Genomic DNA, 12,279 nt, shown 5'->3' on the forward strand with positions numbered 1-12,279 from the left:
GGATGTGTATCAATTGTAAGAGCAACAAAACAATTTAGATTTTTTGTTTGTGCCAAAACTTCCAATTGTACTGTAATTGACAATATTTACTAATTAATCTAAGTATTTGGAGTTAAATATGTTTATGATGATTATTATCTTTATATTGTATTCATTTCAATATTAATTTAGATGTTATGAAGTGAGGTCTATCTAAAATGAATTGTTAAAATAAAAATTAAAATAAATGTAAACTACGGCATGCAAAATCAACATTAACTGTTGATGTTAGTATTCTTTTACCGTGTACAACGTATGCAGTAATTCCCTTTACAGTGATACGACACTCAATAAACATCATATCTAATATAAATCATGGCATATACGTATGCCGCAATTGGTTTTGTAGTATTACGGCACTCCATTAATGTCGCATCCAATTAAGGTGGGCAATGCACGCCTTAAAGATCATTTACGGCATGTTTTACTTAAATTATTCACAACTAGTAGACTATGTCGTATTTGGCAAAACATCTTTTTGATAGGGGCTTTTACTGCTTGGGGCTCACACCGTGAATAACCGTTTACGGCGGTCTTTTGTGCGCCGCAAAAGACCAGTTCTGTTGTAGTGTTTTTTGCTCATTTAAGCTCGATTTTTAAGTGAAATGAGTTGAGGTCAAACAAAATAATAGACTCGTTAATAAGATAAGTTGTACCTTATCTCTATTACAAATCCAACAATACTCCTCTTTGAAAAATATTCAAATAATTATTTATACCTTTATCCCCATGATTGATATTATTTGTGTACATACCTTGAATGGTTGAAGCTTTTTCCTTTGGGCACATAACTTGAGTGGTTGAAGCTTTGTAGGTGAAGCTCTTTGGTTGAAACTTTGTAGGTGAAGCCTTTTCCTTTGGGCACATAGCTTGAGTGGTTGAAGTTTTGTAGGTGAAGTTTTTTGGTTGAAACTTTGTAGGTGAAGCTTTTTGGTTGAAGCTTTGTAGGTTAAACTTTTTGGTTGAAGTTTTGTAGGTGAAGCTTTTTGGTTGAGGCTTTGTAGGTGAAAATTTGTAGGTGAAGTTTTTTGGTTGAAACTTTTTTTGAACCACATAAATAGATTTTGCTTCCACACTCTTGAGTAAGAGTGTGGAAGGCTTTTTGAATTTCTTGTTGAAGCTTTCGGTTGAAGTTTTTTGAACCACATAAATAGATTTTACTTCCAGCCTCTTGAGCTACAGTGTGGAATGCTTTTTGAATTTTTTGTTGAAGCTTTCGGTTGAAGCTTTTTTGAACCACATAAATAGATTTTTCTTCCACACTCTTAAGCAAGAGTGTGAAAGGCTTTTTGAATTTTTTGTAGTTAGGCAAAGTGTGAAGCTTCCTTCTTTCAAGGTGTGGGAGGCTTTCTCCCTTAAAGTGTGTAAAGGCTTTTTCCCTTCAAGCGTGTGGGAAGCTCTCTCCCTTGGGTGTGAGAAGCTCCCTCCCTTCAAGGGTGTGGGAAGTTCTACCCTTCAAAGTGTGGGAAGCATTTTCTAGGACTTCATAAATTGATTTTGCTTCCACACACTTGAGCAAGAGTGTGGAAGGCAATCTACATGTTGTAGTTATCTCCTATGTGTTGAAGTTTTGTTGACCTTCTCCACATGTCATAATTAATAATTAACAATTAATTAATTGATTAATTAATAATAACAATTAATTAAATAATTATTAATTAATTAATTTCGAATTTATTTTTGGCATAAATTTTTTTTTTTTTTTTTTTTTTTGTGAACCATGGACGAGAAAATGTGGGAGAGACCACATATATAGATTTTGATTCCCCACTCTTGAGTAAGAGTGTGGAAGGCATTCTACATGTTGTAGTTGTTAGAGGTTTATTAAACCATATAATACGATTTTGATTCCACACTCCTGAGTAAGAGTTTGGAAGACAATCTACATGTTGTAGTTGTTGAAGGTTTGTTGAACCATATAATATGATTTTGCTTCCACACTCTTGAGAAAGAGTGTAGAAGACAATCTACATGTTGTAGCTGTTGAAGGTTTGTTGAACCATATAATACAATTCTGCTTCCACACTCTTGAGCAAGAGTGTGGAAGGCTTTGTTGAGTTTGTATATGTTTGTTTTGAGTTGTAAGGCTTGAAAAAAAAAATTACAATCATTTCTGACCGCACGATATACGATGAACGAATATGACTTGAGGATTCTCGAGATCATCACAAAGAGGATCCAGTGAGGTCCCCACTCCCCAAATATATCGATTATTTCCTCCTTCTTCGATTAAAAGACATTTTGGCCTGAAATGGGCTTCGTGGGCCAGTTAGGCCAATATGAGAGTGAGTCAAGCCCGTCTCATTTGATTTGCACATTGTTGCACACTTAATAAGGGCGACTTATATGCTACCACAATCTAGTAGTAAATCTCTTGATTCAATAAGTGTTAGATTTTATATTCAACTTATGTAAATGGCTAATTCAATATTAAATTATGATATTTGACTCATTGTGCAGCTAATTCAAACCCAACAGCTCTTAAAATATAACAGAGACATATCTAAATTACCTAAAATAGTGGTGATAGATTGGCAGACGTAACCTAAGCTAATTTTATAACAATTACCATTTAATCTTTCCCATTTCCTCCAATCCCTCAATTATGGCCATATGTCTTTTGTTTATGGATTTGGAATGAAATTGACCTAGCACCCTTATTTCTTGTTAATTGTTCTCGCATTCAAAACAAAACACCACAATTTTCATAAAGTGAACACCACATGTAGGGCTTTAATATGCTCGAAGCAATTCGAATCGGCTTTTTTTTGCTTATCTAAACTCGATTTTCAATGAAAAGAGTTGAAATCAAACAAAATAATAGACTCGTTAATGAAATAAGTCGATATAGAGCTTTGCTATGTTTAGCTCATAAAACTAGTGAACTGCTCGTATCTTTTTATCAGATAGCTCGAATTTGGTTCAAACTCGACTTGTTTGTTAAAGCTTGGCTCATAAGTATACCTTATCTCTATTACAAACGGTCCAGATCATTGACTGTTGGAAATTAAAGGACTCACAAATTGCCACGTCATAGAGCCGTTGATTGTTGCAGCGAGCCCCACAATAGTAGAAGTTGTTGACCCACTCACCAACTTCACGCGTGCATTGCATGCACCATGCACAAAAAAATTAAACCATGTGGCTGGCGTATGTTGACATTAGCTATGCCAGAAGTCGCAAGGTCGGACATAAGTTACTTAGGCGTTTAGGTAGGCTTCACATGACCTTGGCTATGCCTTCCATCAATGAGTGGACTTGATTACATTAGAACTCAAAAAACTTTAGAGCAAGTCCACCCCCTAAAGTTGCCTCGCAAACCCAAAAAATTACTACAGTCGGCCTAAAAGAAGAGGGTAAGTGGTGGGGCATGAGGAGCCTGCCGAAACTCTAGTGTAACTTATGCATGCCCTTGCACCATTTGGCAAGGCTAATGTCAACATACGTTAGCCATGTGGTTTAATTTTTTTTTATTTTTTTGTGTGTGTCTAGCGCGTGCAATGCTGCGTGAAATGGCTAGTGGACCGACAACTTCTGCTATCATGTGGCTTTTTACAACAATTCAATACAACGGCAAATGGTGGGTCATGTGAAGCCCGCCCAATAGGCAAGGCTGACATCAGCATGATGTCAACCAAGTGTTTTTTTCTTTATTATTGGTTCTGGCGTAAGCAATTTACACGTGAATTCTGCCAGTGGCCCTACAACTTCAGCTGTCTTGGGCCCATGCCCTTACGCCATTTGGCAAAGGTAATGTCAACATACATCAACTACGTGATATCTACTTATTTATTTTTGTCTGGCATGTGCAATGCATGCATGAACTTGACGAGTGAATTAACAACTTCTGCTATCCTGTGGCTCGTTGCAACAATCTAACATGTTGGTAAATGGGGGCCATGTAAAGCCCGCCCAGTGGGCAAGGCTGACATCAACATGACGTCAACCACGCGGTTTAATTTTTTTTGTATCTAGCGTATACAATGTACACGTGAACTCTGCCAATGGCCCGATAACTTTAGCTGTCTTCGGCCTGCCACAGTCTAACAATCACCACCAACAGCTTTATGACGTGGCAAGCTGTGAGTTGTTGGATTCTAATAGCCAAATGTTCTGGACGTTGGATTTCCAATGGTAATTTTTTTTTTTTTTTTTACAAAGTTAATTTGTGTCGCATGGCATTTTCAGGTGAGTCGGATTTCAGATGAGTATAAAATCAATAGCCAAGATTAATCCAACGACAAAAGAATTAAAAATTGAAAAAATTAGGATCTTTTTTTTTTTTTTTTTGTTATTCTATAAAAACCCAACCATCTTCTTCATATCAACCTCACAACTCAATAATTATTTTTACTATGACCATCTATATTTGTTTCCACTTTCCAAATCATTTTTTTTAACAAAAACATGACTGAGAAGGCAATTTGGTCAATTGGCAAAGACGTTATTTTGCTTGAGGGTTGGTTGAGATGAGTAAGGAGAATGGAGGAGGCTTGGTGTGAGTATGTGGTGGTTTGAAGGGTTTTTACGGAGAAATATGAGGAAACCAGAAGATTGGATAAAGGACACGTTGCACTATAAAAATGGTCAACAATCTAATAAAAAAATATGAGTGGATATTAGTATTAGATAATGACACGTAGCATGACGAAAGTGGTTGAAAATCTAATCGGAAATCTAAGGAGAACATGACACGTCTGATTGCATTTTCCAGCTGAAATGGAATATTACTATTGAAATTGCATTATACATCCACAATAGCCCTAAGAATACATGTTCCCAAGCAGATACATGGCATGTCCCCCCCTCTTCAGGCCCGTCACAAAGAAAACGAAAACCAAGATTTGCTTTGTGAATATCAATCACCTTGCCCTTGTCTTTGCCCTTATCTAACAGGTGGAAGTGCACAAAGGCAAGTACTATTCAGAGTGAATAGTAAGGGAAGTTAAATGTCTAACCCTTGCCCTCCCTAAACCGGTGGAACTAATCTTAACGAGCCAACTAATGACGTGTGTGGCGAGTCACAACTTTACCTCCTTTTTCTTTTTTGTGAAACTTATTCGTAAACTTTTTTTGGTGATGCTAGAGCGACCATCTTTTGAGACCATATTTTTAAACCACATGATGCGGCAGCTGATGGTTTGATTCTTTCTACTAATCATTAAAAATGGAATCTAACCATCATCTATCACATCATTTAGTTTACAAAATATGGTTTAAAAAGATGGAACAAATGACCCAGTTAAAGATTTAAATTTTTCTCAGGTAGCAGTTTTTTGTTAGTTCATCGATCGTAATCGATGGCTCTTGTGAGAGCAGTTCAAGGAACCTCCTCTGATTTTGACACTCGTTGGTGATTAGTTTACCTTCTCACACTAGAGAGCACGAAAGTCATTGTGAGTGCAGTTGAGCAAAACAAGACTGCCAAACAATTGAAATAGTCATTAGCCTGTGAGGAATTGTTTGGCAATTTCTTGAGACTTCGAACTGCTCAGATAAGCCTAAATGGAGTTTAGGTGGTGATGATGGAATGCGAGATTCGTATTTAGCAGATGATGTTATGTCTGTCCGGGTAGTTGTCGCCACGGATTTAGCTTCATCACATTTGGTGAAGTAGTCGATCGCTATAATTATCATACCTCTGTCCCATTAGCAAGTGACATTGGTCCCACTAGGTCGATCTTGTCCTCAAGTTAGTAATTTCTAGAAGGAAGAGAAAAAAATAATAATAAAAAAATAAAAAAATAAAAAAGAGAGTTTACAACTTTATTCAACAGCAAAAGCTTATCAAAATTTGGTATTTATGGGGAAAGTGTGGTAGGAAAAAATTATCCTAATAATATTTTTATTAAATAATATCTTGGAATTGTCTTATAGAATACTTGATTGGATTTATTGTAATTTTGACTTGATTGAGTTGTCTTCAATGGAGAAAGCTTTAAAGATATGATTTTGTTATTAATCATATCTTTAATATCTTTGACTTATTTTACCATCATGGGCATAAGAGCTTGAAGAAGTCTCAATAAACTGCTTAGGTCTTCTTGATGGTTGAATTGCATGTATAACAGACGTGAACCTCGCACCATTTGATGAGGGCATTCTAGTCTGTTATGAGTAAAAGTTTACTTGTTATCTTCAAAGTTTTCTTTATTATTTTTTGCTCCACAATCTTAAGGACATTTCATCATTGCCTTGGTGTTCTCTGGGTGACTTTAATGAGATCCTGCAAGCAATGGAACAAGAAGGTGGTGATTTTTCGTTATGAAGATAGGTGGTCCGTGAGAGAAGGTTGTGAAGCTACGGTCCAAGTGGGTTGGTCTTCTGTGTGTACTGGTTCACCGATGTATCAAGTCATGGAAAAAATTAAGGCGGCGAGAGTGCAGTGTTGAATAAGAAGAGTATCCAAGATAACTCTAATGATCCCAAGAAGAAGAAAATAGAGCACACACTAAAAGAAAGCTCACAAAACAAACTAATTAGCAAAGCTTTTCTTATTTAGCTCTAGGCTTTGTTTCTCCTTGGATGATTTACAATGCTTGAGAACTTAGGTATTTATAGCAAACCAAATGATTAAACTAAGATTATTTATTACCACACAAAACACATTAATTGCACCTAATAATTTTTATTCAACCATACCTAACATTGCCTAACTTTCCTTGCCTAACTTTGACATTGATTTTCAACACTCCCCCTCAATGTCAGCTTTCATTCTTTGCACTGTGCTGAGCAGACAGCGAAAATTTTCGAGCTTGCCTGTACTTAAACTTTTTGTGAACAAGTCCGCAACTTGATCATTCGTCTTGACTTGTCTCATCTCAATCTCTTCTTGTAGAACTTTTTCTCTGATAAAGTGGTAGTGCACTTCCACATGTTTAGTTCTTGCATGAAAGACTGGATTTTCCGCCAAGCGAATGGCCGATTGGTTATCACAGTACAATGGTACTGGATAATCTACTGGTTGATGTAGATCACTCATCAATTGTACCAGCCATACATTCTCTTGAGCTGCCATTGCTGCTGCTCTATACTCTGCTTCTGTGGTTGACAATGATACCGTCGGCTGTCTCTTGCTACACCAAGAGATGGTTCCAGAACCAAGCTTAAACACATACCCAGTTGTTGATCTCCTGGTGTCATGATCTCCTGCATAGTCAGCATCACAGTAACCAACTAACTTGCAGTCTTCACCTTTCTTGTACAAAAGACCATAGTCAATTGTACTCTTCACATATCTCAGTATTCGTCGAACTGCTTCCAAGTGAGGCTTCTTTGGATTTTGCATGTACCGACTCATCACACCAACTGCATAAGAAATGTCAGGTCGAGTCAAGGTTAAGTAGATCAGACTACCTACCAATTGTCGATACATCGTCGCATCTTCCAAATCTTTTCCTTCATGTGCACTCATTTTGACATTTGGCTCCATCGGCGTAGAGATCAGCTTGCATTCGAGCATTCCGAACCTCTTCAATAAATCTTTGGAATACTTCTGTTGACAGAGAAATATTCCTTCTTGTGTGCGATCAACCTCTAGACCAAGGAAGTGCTTGAGTTGGCCAAGTTCCTTCATCTGGAAACGGACTGATAAATTCTCCTTCGTCCGAAGAATTTCTGCCTCATCATCACCGGTTATGATCAAGTCATCCACATACACTAGCACGACAGCTAGCTTTCCTTCATTGGCTTTGACAAACAAGCTGGAATCTGCAGGTGTTACTGAATAACCACTTTGTGTTAGAAATTCAGCAATCTTACCATACCACGCCCTTGGTGCTTGTTTTAGACCGTAGAGTGCTTTCCTCAACTTGCACACGTACTCGGGATGAACTTTACTTTCAAAGCCCATTCGCTGCATCATGTAGATCTCCCGATCTAACTCTCCATGCAAGAAAGCATTCTTCACATCCATTTGGTATAGATTCCAATTTTTGTTAGCTGCAAGTGCAAGTAGGACTCGTACGGTTGTAAGCTTTGCTACTGGACTAAACGCTTCATCATAGTCTAGTCCGTATTGCTGAGAGAAGCCTCGAGCCACCAACCAAGCCTTGTACCTTTTAACTGAACCATCAGGACGACGTTTTATCTTGTACACCCATTTGCAGAATATGGGTTTCATATCCCTTGGCTTTGGCACCAAATCCCGAGTCTGATTTTGCTTAAGCGCAGTGATTTCTTCTTCCATAGCTCTTATCCATTCAGAACTCTGTGATGCTTCTTCAAACACCTCAGGTTCTTTTGGTGCTCCATCAGTTATGGCAGCATTGGCATATTTAGGATTTGGCTTTCGTACTCTTGTTGACCTTCTTAGTTGTGCTTGTGGAGTTGATACTTCCACTTCACTAGGTCTAACTTCTTGTGGTTGTTGGTACACACCTGTTTGCCAAGGACTCTTAGGTACTTCTTGCTCGACATCGTCTCCAGCAAGCAAATCTTCAGGCTCATCTGGACTTGATTGGATTTGGGCAGCTTGGTCTCCCAGTTTCCCTTGCAATGTATCTTCTAAATCTTTTGGGTCGGGCAACGCCTCATTTTCTGAGCACCAACAAGATGATGCTTCTGCATCCCATTCTTCCTCCAGGGCTAGAGACGCAATGACGTCCCAATCATCTTTGTAGTCAATGCGTTCTGGTGTTGTTACCGTGAGGGCTAATTCTTCTTCTTCCTCCGTAGCGAATAATGCTTCAACATCCCAGCCATCTTCACTATTCTCCTTCGAACTGGAAGTAGCAGTATTACTTTCAACAGGCTCTTTCTTCGTCCAACAATCTTTTGCCATGTGGCCATTCTTTCCACAATTGTAACACTTGCCCTCAAATCTTTTATTATTCTGGGACTGACCACGGTTGCCGTGATACTTCGGAGCTCCCCCTGGCCGAGAACTCCCTCCTCCTTGATGACCTTTTTCCTTGTCACCATTTCTTTTAGATCCACCACCAGCGTACCGCTTGAAGGTGCATTTGCTTTTGTTGGTGTAGAGCGCTTCCTCTTCACTCTTCAGTGAGACTCCTCCCATTTGCTTGGCCATAGCTTCTTGACTTGCAAGCAAATTTTCAAACTCAACAAGCGATGGTTGTGTTGGCCATCCTTGTATAGCGGCAATGAACCCTCGATATTCATGTCTCAAACCATGGATAATTATTCTCTTCATCCTGGTTTCCCCAATAGGAGCTGTTGGATCTAATTCTGAAATTTCGCGGCATATCGACTTCACCTTGTGAAAGTACTGGGCAATCGTCATGTCGCGTTGTACCATCGATAGCAGCTCATTCTCGAGAAGTTGCAATTTTGTATCGTTCCTCTTCGAAAAGAGTGTAACAAAAATGTCCCATGCTTCCTTTGGCGTTTTGGCATCCCGAATGTGCTCCAACATTTCTTCTTCAATTGTGGTCTTTAAAGCAAACATCGCTTTGCCTGCTTTAATTTTCCACTTTCGCAAGACGCCGTTAGCATCTTCCGCTGCCGGTTGTGTAACTTCACTACCACCGACAACCTCCCACAAGTCTTGACCTTGAAGGTAAGACTCTATACACGTTGCCCACGTGTTATAGTTTTGGTTGTTGAGCTTCTTGATTCCTCCAACAACTTGAAGATCACCCATCGTATCGGCAAGACTTTGACTACACCGAACAAGCTTGAGTGATTACCGTGCAGAGTAATACACTACTCTCGACACAAAGAAGCTCCCTCTCAAGGTTTGTGATAACCCCAGCAATAATCTCAAGAAACCTTTTCTGATGTGGAAGATCAGTGAAAACTGCAACCACAGAGCATACTCGGAATTTCAAGAGACTTTACAACCAATGCTCTACCAAGAACGATCCCTGACCGACTTGGCTCTGATACCAATTGTTGAATAAGAAGAGTATCCAAGATAACTCTAATGATCCCAAGAAGAAGAAAATAGAGCACACACTAAAAGAAAGCTCACAAAACAAACTAATTAGCAAAGCTTTTCTTATTTAGCTCTAGGCTTTGTTTCTCCTTGGATGATTTACAATGCTTGAGAACTTAGGTATTTATAGCAAACCAAATGATTAAACTAAGATTATTTATTACCACACAAAACACATTAATTGCACCTAATAATTTTTATTCAACCATACCTAACATTGCCTAACTTTCCTTGCCTAACTTTGACATTGATTTTCAACATGCAGTTGTTGAAATGGGTAAGAAGTTCGGAGCGAACTCTACCAGGTGAAATAGTGGAAACGGAAGATAAGTTACAAGCTTTGTTTAGAAGACCTTTTACTGAAACCACTATTGCATAAAGGCATGAATTGTATACTAGATTACAATCACTACTTGCGCAAGAGGAGGCGTTCTGGCGTCAGCGGTCTAAAGAAAATTGGTTGCGTCTTGGGGATCAAAACACAAGATACTTCCATCAAAAAGCAACTCGACAGCAGAGACGAAATGGGCTTCATGGTTTATTTGATGAGTCAGGACAATGGCAGAAGAGCAAAGATGGTATGAAGTTGGTTATTATATCCTATTTCATGAAAATGTTTGACTCCATCGGGTAGTAGATGCCTCAGGGATTTTAAGTAAGATGGTACTAAAGGTCACGGATGAGATGAATCAAAGGCTTCTGTTGCCTTTTTTTGACGAAGAAATTAAGAATGCATTGTTCCAAATGCACCTTACCAAGGCGCCAGGACTTGATGGAATGACACCTGGGTTTTATCAGAAACATTGGGCAGTTGTTGGTAAAGATATCTGTGAAGGGGTTCGGCACCTTCTTGAGTTCGGGGAATTATTGCGGAAAGTTAACTACACACATGTAACTCTGATACCCAAGAAATTTGATCCTACATCTATGACCGAATTGAGGCCAATCAGTTTGTGCAATGTGATATACAAGATATGCTCAAAGGTGCTTACGAATAAATTGAAGAGTATCTCACCAGATATAATTTCCCCTTCACAAAGTGCGTTTATTTCTGGTAGATTAATTTCTGATAATTGTATGGTGGCATCAGAAGTTGCTCATTTTATGAGGAGGAAAACTAGTGGTTGGAATGGTGTGATGACACTGAAGCTTGATATCAGTAAGGCTAATGACTATATTGAATGGTCTTTTTTAGAACAAATAATGCAAAGCTTGGGTTTTGCGGAAGAATGGATTACTTGGATTATGAGATGTGTCACTTCTGTCTCTTACTCATTCAAGCTTAATGGGGAATCGATAGGATTAGTACAGCCTAAAAGGGGTATCAGGCAAGGTGATCCATTGTCTCCTTTCTTATTGTGCTTTGTGCCAAAGGCTTATCGGCATTATTGGATGCATGGGAGGCCCAAGGTAGAATACAAGGGATAAAGGTTTGTAATGATGCACCTAGCATAAATCATCTACTCTTTGCAGATGATAGTTTTATCTTTGCTATGAGTACTTTACAAGAGTGTTGCGAGTTGAAGACCTTGCTGTGGCCTTATGAACAAGCATCGGGGCAATCAGTTAATCTATCGAAAAGTGGGGTGGCATTTAGTGCTAATGTAAATGAGGTGGATGCTCAGCTACTTGCGGATTGTTTGGGTATGACTCGTGTGTATTACCACGAGAGGTATCTTGGCTTGCCGGTATACATGGGTAAGTCAAAGAAACAAACAGTTGCATATATAAAAGATAGGTTATGGAAAAAAAACTCAATGGTTGGCATGAGAGTCTCCTAAGTAGTGGGGGGAAGGAAATCTTAATTAAAACCGTGGCCCAGGCTATTCCATTATATACCATGCAGACTTTTTTGCTCCCAAAAATGTTCTATGAGGAATTGAATCAGATGGTTGTTTGATTTTGGTGGGGCAGGGAAGTCGGCAAAAGAAGCATTCATTGGGTGAGTTGGAAACGTATGTGCAAGCCAAAAAGTGAGGGTGGTTTAGGCTTCAAAGATTTGTATGCTTTTAATCTTGCTTTGCTTACTAAGCAAGGTTGGTGCATTCTAAAACAACCGTAGTCTCTGGTGGCGCAAGTTTTTAAGGCTCGATATTTCTAGCAATCGAACTTTCTAAATGCCCTAGTGAAGTCCATTTGCTCTTATTGTTGGAATAGTATTGCAGCAGCTAAGGTTTTGATTCACCAAGGTGCTAGATGGCGTGTAGGTGATGGTTTGCAGATAAAAAATAAGGGGATTCTTGGTTGCCGAGAGAGACTTATGCCAAGGTGTTGAGTCCGGTACCCCTTGGAGTTCACCCTAATCTTACTATTCGTTCTTTGATGTTGAAGGCGGATCATAT

General features: G+C 38.9%; 1 pseudogene; it reads right to left on the reverse strand.

Annotated features, from left to right (window-relative positions):
- Window positions 1–7,824: 7,824 nt before the first annotated feature.
- On the reverse strand, window positions 7,825–9,938 carry LOC148698373 (uncharacterized; annotated as a pseudogene).
- Window positions 9,939–12,279: the final 2,341 nt, after the last annotated feature.

This window comes from Pyrus communis, chromosome 2 (genome assembly GCF_041283825.1).
Source record: "Pyrus communis isolate YQ-2024b chromosome 2, ASM4128382v1, whole genome shotgun sequence".
Classification (NCBI taxonomy): domain Eukaryota; kingdom Viridiplantae; phylum Streptophyta; class Magnoliopsida; order Rosales; family Rosaceae; genus Pyrus; species Pyrus communis.